Consider the following 11,142-nt stretch of genomic DNA (forward strand, 5'->3'; position numbering starts at 1 on the left):
TTGGCTATGATAGCCACACAAGTTTTTAAAATAAACATTGCTGCTACAATTTTTTGTTATACTATTTTCTGATTTTTCTGAAGAAGTTGCGTGAGCAACGAAAACGTTGCATGTTTTAATAAACAGTTTGAACGTTAAAGACTCGTCTCGTGTGTATCTACTTGGACTGCCCTCTCTGCAGAATTCCGGCTCGTTTGTTTTTGAAAGCATCAAGGTCTGTCAGTCATGCCATCCCAGGCAGACAGATACTGGATCTCCTGAGAATGACACCAGAAACTTAGCCAGTTGTTGAAATCAGTCATTTTCTGCTTGTACTGTGGTATCATTCTGGGTGATAGTAGGATGCTGCTCAGGGCTAGGGTCATACCCACCTGGGCTACATAATCCGAGAGCTCCTCCACGTCTCTTTTCATGTAGTCCAGGGAGGTATGTCTCCGGTCATTCACACCCACCTGTACAATGGCAAAGTCATATTTGTACCTGTTGTTGAGGGACTTGAGTGTGTGCATTATGGGGTGCATCCTGGTGCCTGACAGGCAGCTGACTGTTACTTTCTCCTCATTCAACCTAGTGAGTGGGACATCAGTGTGCCTAACTATTGAGTCACCTATGACTAGTGTGTTGGCCATGCTGTTTTGCCTTAGGGGCTTTGGTTGAGTGTCACGCTGTTTAGGAGAGTTATGTGTCTCATGATTAGTGTTGTGATGTGGTGGTTGAGTGCATTTCTGCCTTGGAGGTCACTGCTGTTTGAGTAGATTTTTATTGAGAGCCTCTGTGAAGGTGGGTGTACGGTTTGTGTTTTTATGTGAAGGCAGTGCCGGTGTGTGTTCTGGAGGGCTATGTGTTCCATGTGGTGTGGTGCAAGTGTTGACCTTCTCCTCTTGACCAGCTATTCCAGTCTTGGCTGGAGAGTGCATGGCTTCCAATTTGGATATATAAGTGCATCTATCGCAAGTCTGAGTGATGGGAGGTAAGAGGAGAGGGTTGTCAGTATACATGAAGCAGTTGCTACATTGCCTCAGGATGGCCAAGTTCACCAGGTTAATAGGGGTATGCACAGGGAACTGACCTGTAGATATGCCTGGAGAGGTGGGCATTAATAATAAGTACTGGAGCTGTTTCCTTGTAGAATGTTTAGTGCTGGTAGCACTTTTGTGTGCTACAATAATTGCTACAAGAAGTCTGGTAAAGTGCTAGACTAATAAGCTAGTAAAAGTGCAGGAGAGGAGAGAACTAGTAGATCTAAGGGAAAATTTGAGGAGCAGACTTTGGCACCGCTCAGAAGCTTACAAACAGTCCTGGATACAGTAAATTTGTATCTGGACTAGACTAGTTACAGGAAAAGTGGGAAAAGTGGAAATGTGGGATTTTAAACCAGAAAGTTGAAAGATATGGAAAAACTGCCCACACAGCTAATATACTACAATTTCTGGACCAGAAATCACTCCTCTTGTGGTAGATAGGTTACCTAGTGCTTACCACTTCCACTGATAAGCTAGAAGGCTTCCCTCCAACACTGAAAGGCTTGGGGGGATCAGAAGCTTACAAACAGTCCTAGATACAGCAAATCTGTATCTGGACTAGACTAGTTACAGGAAAGGTAGGAAACAAGCTTAGAATTTTTTTAATAAAGTGGAAAGGGAGAAAGGAGGAGCAGAAGATAATTCAAGGTTAAGAAACTAAGTGGGTTGACCTTCTCAAATGTTCTCTCTGTATTAGGTAGAATGAGCTAACAACATTAGACTGGGAGGAGTATTCCAGATCAAATTTACAATAGGGGTGGGAAACTGCAAAGCCACCAAATATAAGAACAGGATACCAATAGGGAGGAAGGGTGGGAAACTAAATCAGTTATATGATACACTCCTTGGCAGGAAATCAGAACAAACACAAGCAGATGTTTAACAAATTGAGAACATTTCCAGTTAATACCTCACACACAGTAAAACTAGCTAGAAAAGATTTACAAGCAGTGTGACAGTAAAAACCTTATTTATCAGACCCTGTGAGGCAGACAATTTTATTACAACCATGCAGATTAGTTTATAGCTATAAAATACAGTAAAAAGTATGCAGCAGACATCTATACTAGTAAAAATAAGCAAAAACAGGATACTTAATGTTATATATCACAGACCAGAGTTTTGCTCATTGCCCTTCCTCTGATTAGATCTGTGTGAAATGGCAGAAACACTCACAACGTAACTTCTTAAGTAACAGAATGTTGAAACCTGAAACAACTTTAAAAAAAGCTCAAAAGAACTAATGAGGTGCTTTCTCCAAGCCATAGTCCAGGTAACCTCAATCAGCCAATGACCATAAACACTTCACTCTCATTGAAAATGCAAAATGGCTTTTGCTAAACTAAGATGGCCTGGAACATGTGCTCAGACACAAAGCCTCTGCAAACAAACAACTAGGCCCAGAACACAAGCCTGAATATGGACAATGCTACAGCTACTACCTACAGAACTCAGGTAGAAAAAAAACTACAGAAATGCTTATCACAGCAGAAAAGCAGCAGTGAGCCTTTAAATGAAAGTTTTAAACAGATAAAGGAGCAAGAAGACTCTAAAGAATGCTTTTAACTGCAAACAAATCATTTATGTGATACATTCCTTGGCAGGAAATCAGAACAAACAAACACAAACCGATGTTTAACAAATTGAAAAAAATTCCAGTTAATACCTCACACACAGTAAAACTATCTGGAAAAGATTTACAAACAGTGTGACAGTAAAAACCTTATTTATCAGACCCTGTGAGGCAGACAGTTTTATTACAACCATGCAGCTTAGTTTATAGCTATAAAATACAGTAAAAGGAAAGCAGCAGACAATAAAAGTGCTATAAATAACTAGTAAAAATAAGCAAAAAACAGGATACTTAATGTTATATATCACAGACCAGAGTTTTGCTCAGTGCCCTTCCTCTGATTAGATCTGTGTGAAATGGCAGAAACACTCACAATGTAACTTCTTAAGTAACAGAATGTTGAAACCTGAAACAACTTTTAAAAAGCTCAAAAGAACTAATGAGGTGCTTACTCCAAGCCATAGTCCAGGTAACCCCAATCAGCCAATGACCATAAAAACTTCACTCTTACTGAACATGCAAAATGGCTTTTGCTAAACTAAGATGGCCTGGAACATGTGCTCAGACACACAGCCTCTGCAACCAACAACTAGGCCCAGAACACAAGCCTGAATATGGACAGAACTTAGGTAGAAAAAAACTACAGAAATGTTTATCATAGCAGAAAAGCAGCAGTGAGCCTTTAAATGAAAGTTTTAAACAGATAAAGGAGCAAGAAGACTCTAAAGAATGTTTTAACTGCAAACAAATCAGTTATGTGATACATTCCTTGGTAGGAAATCAGAACAAACAAACATAAACAGATGTTTAATAAATGAAGAAAATTTCCAGTTAATACCTCACACACAGTGAAACTATCTAGAAAATATTTACAAACAGTGTGACAGTAAAAACCTTATTTATCAGGCTCTGAGGCAGACAAGTTTAATACAACCATACAGATTAGTTTATAGCTATAAAATACAGTAAAAAGTATGCAGCAGACAATAAAAGTGTTATAAATAACTAGTAAAATGGAGTTTCCTCAAGAATTTATAAGACAAGCCTTTGAGATCTAGTTCCCATATGTCTTCATATCTATGTAAAGATTTAAACAAGTAGTTCCAATCTACAGAATCAAATGCTCTCTCGATATCTAAGCTAATTAGGGCCAATTTTTTGTTCATTCCTTTTGCAAAATGTAAGATAGTTACAACCTTGTTTATATTATCACGTTACTCTACTGACTATAAATCCTGTGCGATCTTTTTAATTAATTTACTACATCTCTTAATCTTGTAGAGAAGATGGAAGTAAATATTTTATAGTCTGCATTTAATAATGAAATACATCTATATAATGAAACTAACTTATTATCCTTTCCCTGCTTAAGTATAGGTAAGATTACAGAAAAGTTCCATGAGGTAAGAATTTTTTGTCACTCTGAATTATCCCGAAATCATTACTCAGTAATTCTAAAATATTTAATGGAAGCAGGCTACATAATTCCATACTTAAAAAACATATTACCCTGAAACTTTACCATTTTCCCTTTTTTTAAAGCTTCATTAACTTCTATTAGAGTAATAGGCTTATTCAGCAGGCTTATTTGTTGGTCATGAAGTTTATTAGTAGCATTTTTCTTTAAATACTTATCAATTTTGTAATCATCAGGATTATTATTTTTGTCTTTATTGAGACTATCATGGAACTGTTTAAATTTTTTTAGCATTTCCTCTATGTCTGAAGTAAGCTTATTAGTGTGAAGCTTTCGGACATTATTGATTTGTGCCCTTTTTGCTTAACATCTTACTTCTATTAGCTAATCTATGAAGATTTTTTGAAGTCATTGCATAACTATGCAACTTTAGTTTTCTAATGCAATCTCCTCTTTATGCATTACAATTATTTGATATTTTCTCATTAATTTTTAATGACTTCCAGCATTATATAACTTATTATTGTTCAAAGATCACTTTGTGCATTTTATGTACTTCATCCTGTATTTTCTAACAACTCTTTAGCCCACTCTTTCATTTATTACTAGCCCATCGTTCCAGTCTATCTTTAATATGCATTTTTAAGGAAACCCATAATATGACTTTACTAACCTGACCATCATTATTCAAAGATAAAAAAAAAATAAATCTTGATTTGTTTTTAAGGTAACTCTTAAAATTATTTTAATTTCATCATATATAGTGAGATTCTACAGATAATCTGAAATTTCCTTGTATCCATTAATATATTAATACTTAGTGCATTATGATCAAAGGACAATATATAGTTTTAAAATAATTCACTTTATTAGGTACATCTGTAGAGGCATAAATCCTACCAATTCTAGTTTGTGTCCTAGGTACATAAGAATAATGGGTAAAGAACAATGACTTATCTTCTGCTTCTACTATTAAATCAACTAAATTAGTATTACTAAACTATCTGTTTAGTGCTTTAGCTGATGCTAGAATGTTAGCTTTCTTTTCTTCACTTGTCTCTTCCATACTAGATATGCAGTTGGAATCCCCTGTTAAAATTAATCTACCCTTTCAATGACTTTGTAATAAGTTTGAGAGACCTTTATCCACTCTTGCACCTGTTCCAGGGAACCAGTAAAAAATAGCTAGTGTGTGGAGTTTGCCACTATAATTACTACAAATGTGTACATTCCTTTGGGATCATTAATGAATTCCATGACCCTAGGCATTACAGTAAATTTTCTCCAATGTATAGAAATTCCTCTTTTTATTAAAAGAAGCAGATTATAATATTTTATAACCTAAGTTATTTAAATATTTTATATCTTTATCTACTAGGTGAGTCTCTTGCAAGAATATAATGTCTCTTGTATTTAATTTTAGATAGCTTATTAATGATTTCTTTTTATCATTATTTAATCTATTTACATTAATAGATAATAGATTAAAACTATTCATGCTAATTATTTGAAAATATTCACCTTAAGAGCTAATCTGACACTATATTCTACTATATTAGTGTAGTTGTATATAAAACTTGAATGCATTCCTCCAGCACTATCTTAACATTCCATATTTTTTGAATTCTTCCTTTCTAAAAACTAAACTACTAAAACTCGTAAATAACAAAAACACTAACAAGTCTACAACTGTAACTATATATATTACTAATAAAATACAGCCTACTATAGATACTGAAGTTCCTAGTTTGCCTATCGAATAGACAAAATACTATACTATCTCTCTATCTACCAATACATAAAGATTTTTCAAAGCCTAGTCAAAAGCTACTGTTACTTACAGGTAATTAATATAATATTGTATATAAGTTAAAATAATAAGAGACTATTAATTTAGTTATATATTTTACTATTTAAAACTATAGCCATTACTACCTAAATGTTTGATAATTCTCTTCTATTAATCACAAATAATAAAGAATCTAACAAATAGTGTACTATATACATATTTATGCAATAGTATAATTACCCATTAAATATGACTAAATTATTCACTCATTCAATACTATTATATCTAAATCCCTAAACAAATAAGTAGAAGAGACTGGGACCCGAAAAGATAAAAATATCTGTAAACTTACAGGTAACAGGTAACATTATCTTTCTAAATTATTATACATTTTTGTATAATTATAGGTATCATTATACCTCTTTTTCCCCATTTCTCACACTCCTTTACTTCTCTCTTCTCTTCATCATACTGAGCTTCTCTGACTACTACCATCTTCATTTTTTTCATTTACACCTACTCTTGCTCTACTTTTATTTCTTATTGTCCCATCCTTCTTATAGTCAACGATTAACACCTCTTATCCCCTATCCTACTTTAACTCTGCTAAGATTTTATGTAAGACTGTAATGTCAACCCTGTGTTATTTCACATTGTAACAAATCTAACAGGAATATGCACCAATGGATTTTTTCTTATTTTAATTGACCTATTTGTGTGTGTGTGTGTGTGTGTGTAATTTTACTTTTCACTTTTTTAACTGAATTTTCACTGCAATCATAGAATTTTTATCATGTTATGTAATACCATCTTTCTTCAATAGTATTACATAAATGTAAATGCATTGTCTTCATATTATATTGTTGTTCATGGAACTTTTCTCCCTGGGACTTCATTGAAATGGACTCTTCTTGGCCCAATGGACTATCACGGTAAACAAATTGTAAAATAAAATAACTAACTAACTAAATAAATAAATAAACAAAAATCAATGCAAATATATATATATATATATATATATATATGTGTGTGTACATATTTTATATATATATATATATATATATATATATATATATATATGTATGTATGTATATATGCATATATATATATATATATATATATATATACATATACATTCATATATATATATATATATATATATATATATATATATACATACATATATATATATATATATATATATATATATATGTATGTATGTACATACATATATATATATATATATATATGTGTACATACAGATTCACTTCATAACATTGAAATATCAAAATACTGAAACTCAAAACACTGAAACAAAATACTGAAGCTCAAAATACTGAATACTCAAAATACTGAAACTCAAAATACTGAAAACACATATTGTCGTAAACTCAGCTTAAACAACATAAATCATAACAATTTCTACCAAATATATGCAGGGGCAAGCCCCTGCACCCTGCTAATTAAATATATCAACTCCAAGATTGCACATAGTGTAGTTAAGTGCAATCTTGGAGTAGATATATATAATTAGCAGGGGTGGGCAGCCCCACGTGGGGGTGGAGGGGGGCTTGCCCCCTGCATATATTTGGTAGAAATTGCTATGATTTATGTTGTTTAAGCTGAGTTTACGCATAATATGTGTTTTCAGTATTTTGAGCTTCAGTATTTTGAGTATTCAGTATTTTGAGCTTTCAGTATTTTGGTCTTCAGTATTATGAAGTTTTGTCATTTTCAGTATTATGAAGTTTCAGTGTTATGAAGTTATATATATATATATATTAGAGAGAGAGAGAGAGAGGGTGCTAAAATATATTTTATAGATCTACCAAAAGCTCTGAATTAATTTTAAAAGTACAAGTGGCTATATCTAAAATGTGTTTAACACTTTTAATACGATAAATATCAAAATATTTAAACATATTTAGCTTATTAAATTAATTCATAAAAAACATGTGCATTTGAATGTCTTGCTATATCTACAGAGTCAAAAAATTGCAGTCTATATTGTATTCAGAAGTTACAATGTGCTTAATTCAAACCACATTCTCCATTTCCATATTCAAACATCTTGAAAAATCTACTGTACTTTCTATCAAAATGGATGTACTGATTCAGCAATATAACACTCAAATGTCAGCTCTTACTTAGTGAATCTAAAACATACAATATGTAAAAAGCTTCAAAGTTTGCAAGACCAAGTTTCAAATTTCAGCTTTCAGAATCTTTTCAAATACTTCCTTGTGATTTTCTATGCAAATTATATGATATCTTGTACATTCACTGAATATGTTTGAGGGCTGTATTCCCCCATTACTGGGTTTGTCCAGGTGTTTTGTGCTAAGAGGTTGACAGCTATAGTGAGAACCAAATTCACTAAATGATAGCCATTTAAGTTTCAATCTTCCTCTCTTTCACAAAGCAGCTGATTTGGCATTGTGGTATGTTGCTCTGACTGTTTTGCACAGGGACCTGGGTTCAAGTCTAGGCAGTAAAATTATGGTAACACAGTATTTTATTCTAGCAACTTTGCAAGATTATGCAAGCAATGTTTAATGTGTCCCTGGTTTTTGGGCTTTTGTCCCCCACAATAAATTTTGGCTTTTTCCAGATATCTTGTGCTGCAAAGTTGAGATACAGTTGAGTATTGAGTAGATTTTATAAGGAGCTGAGAGCTGCAGTGGAAGAGAAGTTTAGAGCTGCTTATGGTGAGTCTGCTTGCATTGTTAATAGCACAACAGGTTGTGTACTTGCTTTTGATGCAGAAGGCTGTGGGTTCTAATCCCACAAGGGGTGGATGCTGCCATACTGAGTATGTCTTCTTTGGTGAAGATACTAACTATGAACCTGTTATCAGTTTGCCATCCATTTCCTATTGCAATATTACTAGCTTATCATCTTTTAAATTTAATATATGCAATGTATTCCTCAGGGGCAACAGACACTTTATTTGTAGATGAAACAATGAAATATAAAGTTGTTTGCTAGCAGCAACCTCTTTATTATTTACAGATCTCTTTAATGTGGAATTATTTAGATGACTTACTTCTGCAGAGATTGTGCATATTTACTGATACTGGTGGATTGTATAAGTTTGAGTAGACTTTTTTATGATAGAAATGTTCTCAATTGGGCAGTTTGGTCACTATTGGTGCATGCATTTTGTTTCATTGTTTACTCGAAAAATGTTCAAAATAATAAATTTAAAACACCCTCTAACAACTGCACTGTATTATACAAGGAATATAATTTAATACAATCAGGAACATGTATCACAAAACACATGTATATTTTGTGTGCAAGGGGCCTATCATTTGAAAACAGCCCAAAGTTAATCTTTATACTACCCAAATGTATTTTCTTTGAATGTGGATTTCACTGCTGTTTCAATGAATGTGAGTTTCAAGGGCAGAGTTTTAATGCTAAGACTATTTTCATTGTGAGACTGCATTGCTTTGTTTAGCAGATGTTTGTGTTTGTGCTGTAAAATATAAAATAAAAATTTCAAGTGAAATCTAAATCATCGTAGAAGTAAAGCAGTATGCACATTGCAGTGTTTATGATAAATGGGGTGAAATAGCCAAGTAATGGGACATTGGAATGGCTGCAGAGGGTGGCTCCATTCGACCATGATTTTGTGAGGTGGAAGGATGGCAAACTCAGATAGCCCTGGCTCAGTTGAACTATACCTCTCAACTGACCAGATTTTCACAGAATGAATAGATTTTTGATTCTTCTTTTTGGTTTGCTCCTCATAAAATTTGTGGTTTTCTGGCAAATCATTTAGGAATTAAGTCACTAAATAATGACAGACATTGAGTTTCAGACTTCATAACCTTCAGAAAAATGCATGCTAACGCAAGACCTGTTCCATCAACTAAGTTTATACAAGAGCAAGTTTTAGTACTGTTTGTTTGTTCCCCCAATATATTTGGCCTTGTCCAGATTTCCTGCATTAACAGGTTGAGAGGTACGTGCAGATTGCTTTATAGAATTGGACATATCCAAACCTCTCAACTGCCCCTGATTTTGGCTCAAAATGTTGTTCTTCCTCTAATCCCTCTGAAAAATGCCACTTTTGGAAGAAAACATGGAGGGTTTACAATTAATAAATACCTGTAATAATCAGAGTTATAGATTACTTTTATTTCAGAAATGCATGTAGATTTGTTTATTTTGTCAGCTGCTCAAGTTAACAGTGCTAATATTAAAAAGTGTCCCTTCTTTGACAGGTTCCCAGCTGTATTGTGTGGCTATTTTATATTTTTGCATCACATATTTGGTCCATTTTCATAAGATTGTGGTTTTCTGGCAAATTAGTGGCAAATCATTAAAGATTGAAGTAAGAAAATAATGACAGACATTTCTGTTTCGGATTTCATACCCTTCAGAAAATTCATACTAATGCAAGACCTACTATTCTATTAAAAAGTTTATAAGAACAGTATTTAAATATTGTCCTTAATTTTGGGCCAGACTTTGTCTACATTTCTTGCTTTGAGATTGAGAGGTATGACAAATGTGTCAGGGCCTTTGCAGTCAGCCAGAGACATTTCAAGTTGTGACATACTTGTTGCACCCCACTCCTCTATGTACTGACTTTGGATGTGTCCAAGCAAGGCAAGGAGAAGTTATACAGTGTAAGTGTGCAGAGTATTCCCCCCCCCCATCCAAGGTAGACACAAGTACTACATTGGCTTTTCATCTGTCTTGTTTGATTTTGCAGAATGTTCTGGTTTTCTGTCATATTTTTATACTGTTGATTATTCTTATTATTCAGAAAGTGCCTGTTGCTCTATGTTTAAGCAGCAATGATTTCATGACCATCAGGTAAGCTTGTCTGAGATTGTAAGATGCAAGTAAACTTACTGTTAAAGAATTAACAACATTGAAAGCCTTTTTGTTGTTGCCATGCAGAGAATACTTGCATAACTAGATAACGTATAAGCCTTGGGTATTGAAATGCATATAGGTTCATAGGTTCATAGTTTAGTACTAGGCTAAATGCCGCTGAAAGCCACTTTAAGTCTAGCCAGTTATCCCTTGTGAGACTCAAACCCTCCACCTTGTGTTTGTAAGGGAAGCACCTTATCCATTAAGCCACCTTCCCAACCCACAAGTATATGACAATATAAGTAATATATAATAAGTATATATAATATATAAGTATTAAGTTAATATATATGTATATGACAGTATTTGTAATAAAGGACAGGATTGCAGTATTTTAAGAAGCTCATTACCTTTGTTGGAGCCTTGCAGTCATTTTTGCAGGCTTTACCCATAAACTAAACAGAATGCCAGTCTATCATGGGTGGTCCATAATTTGTGCAGTAATCCT

Source organism: Protopterus annectens, chromosome 9.part0 (genome assembly GCF_019279795.1).
Source record: "Protopterus annectens isolate FY-2018-M chromosome 9.part0, PAN1.0, whole genome shotgun sequence".
Lineage (NCBI taxonomy): Eukaryota > Metazoa > Chordata > Ceratodontiformes > Protopteridae > Protopterus > Protopterus annectens.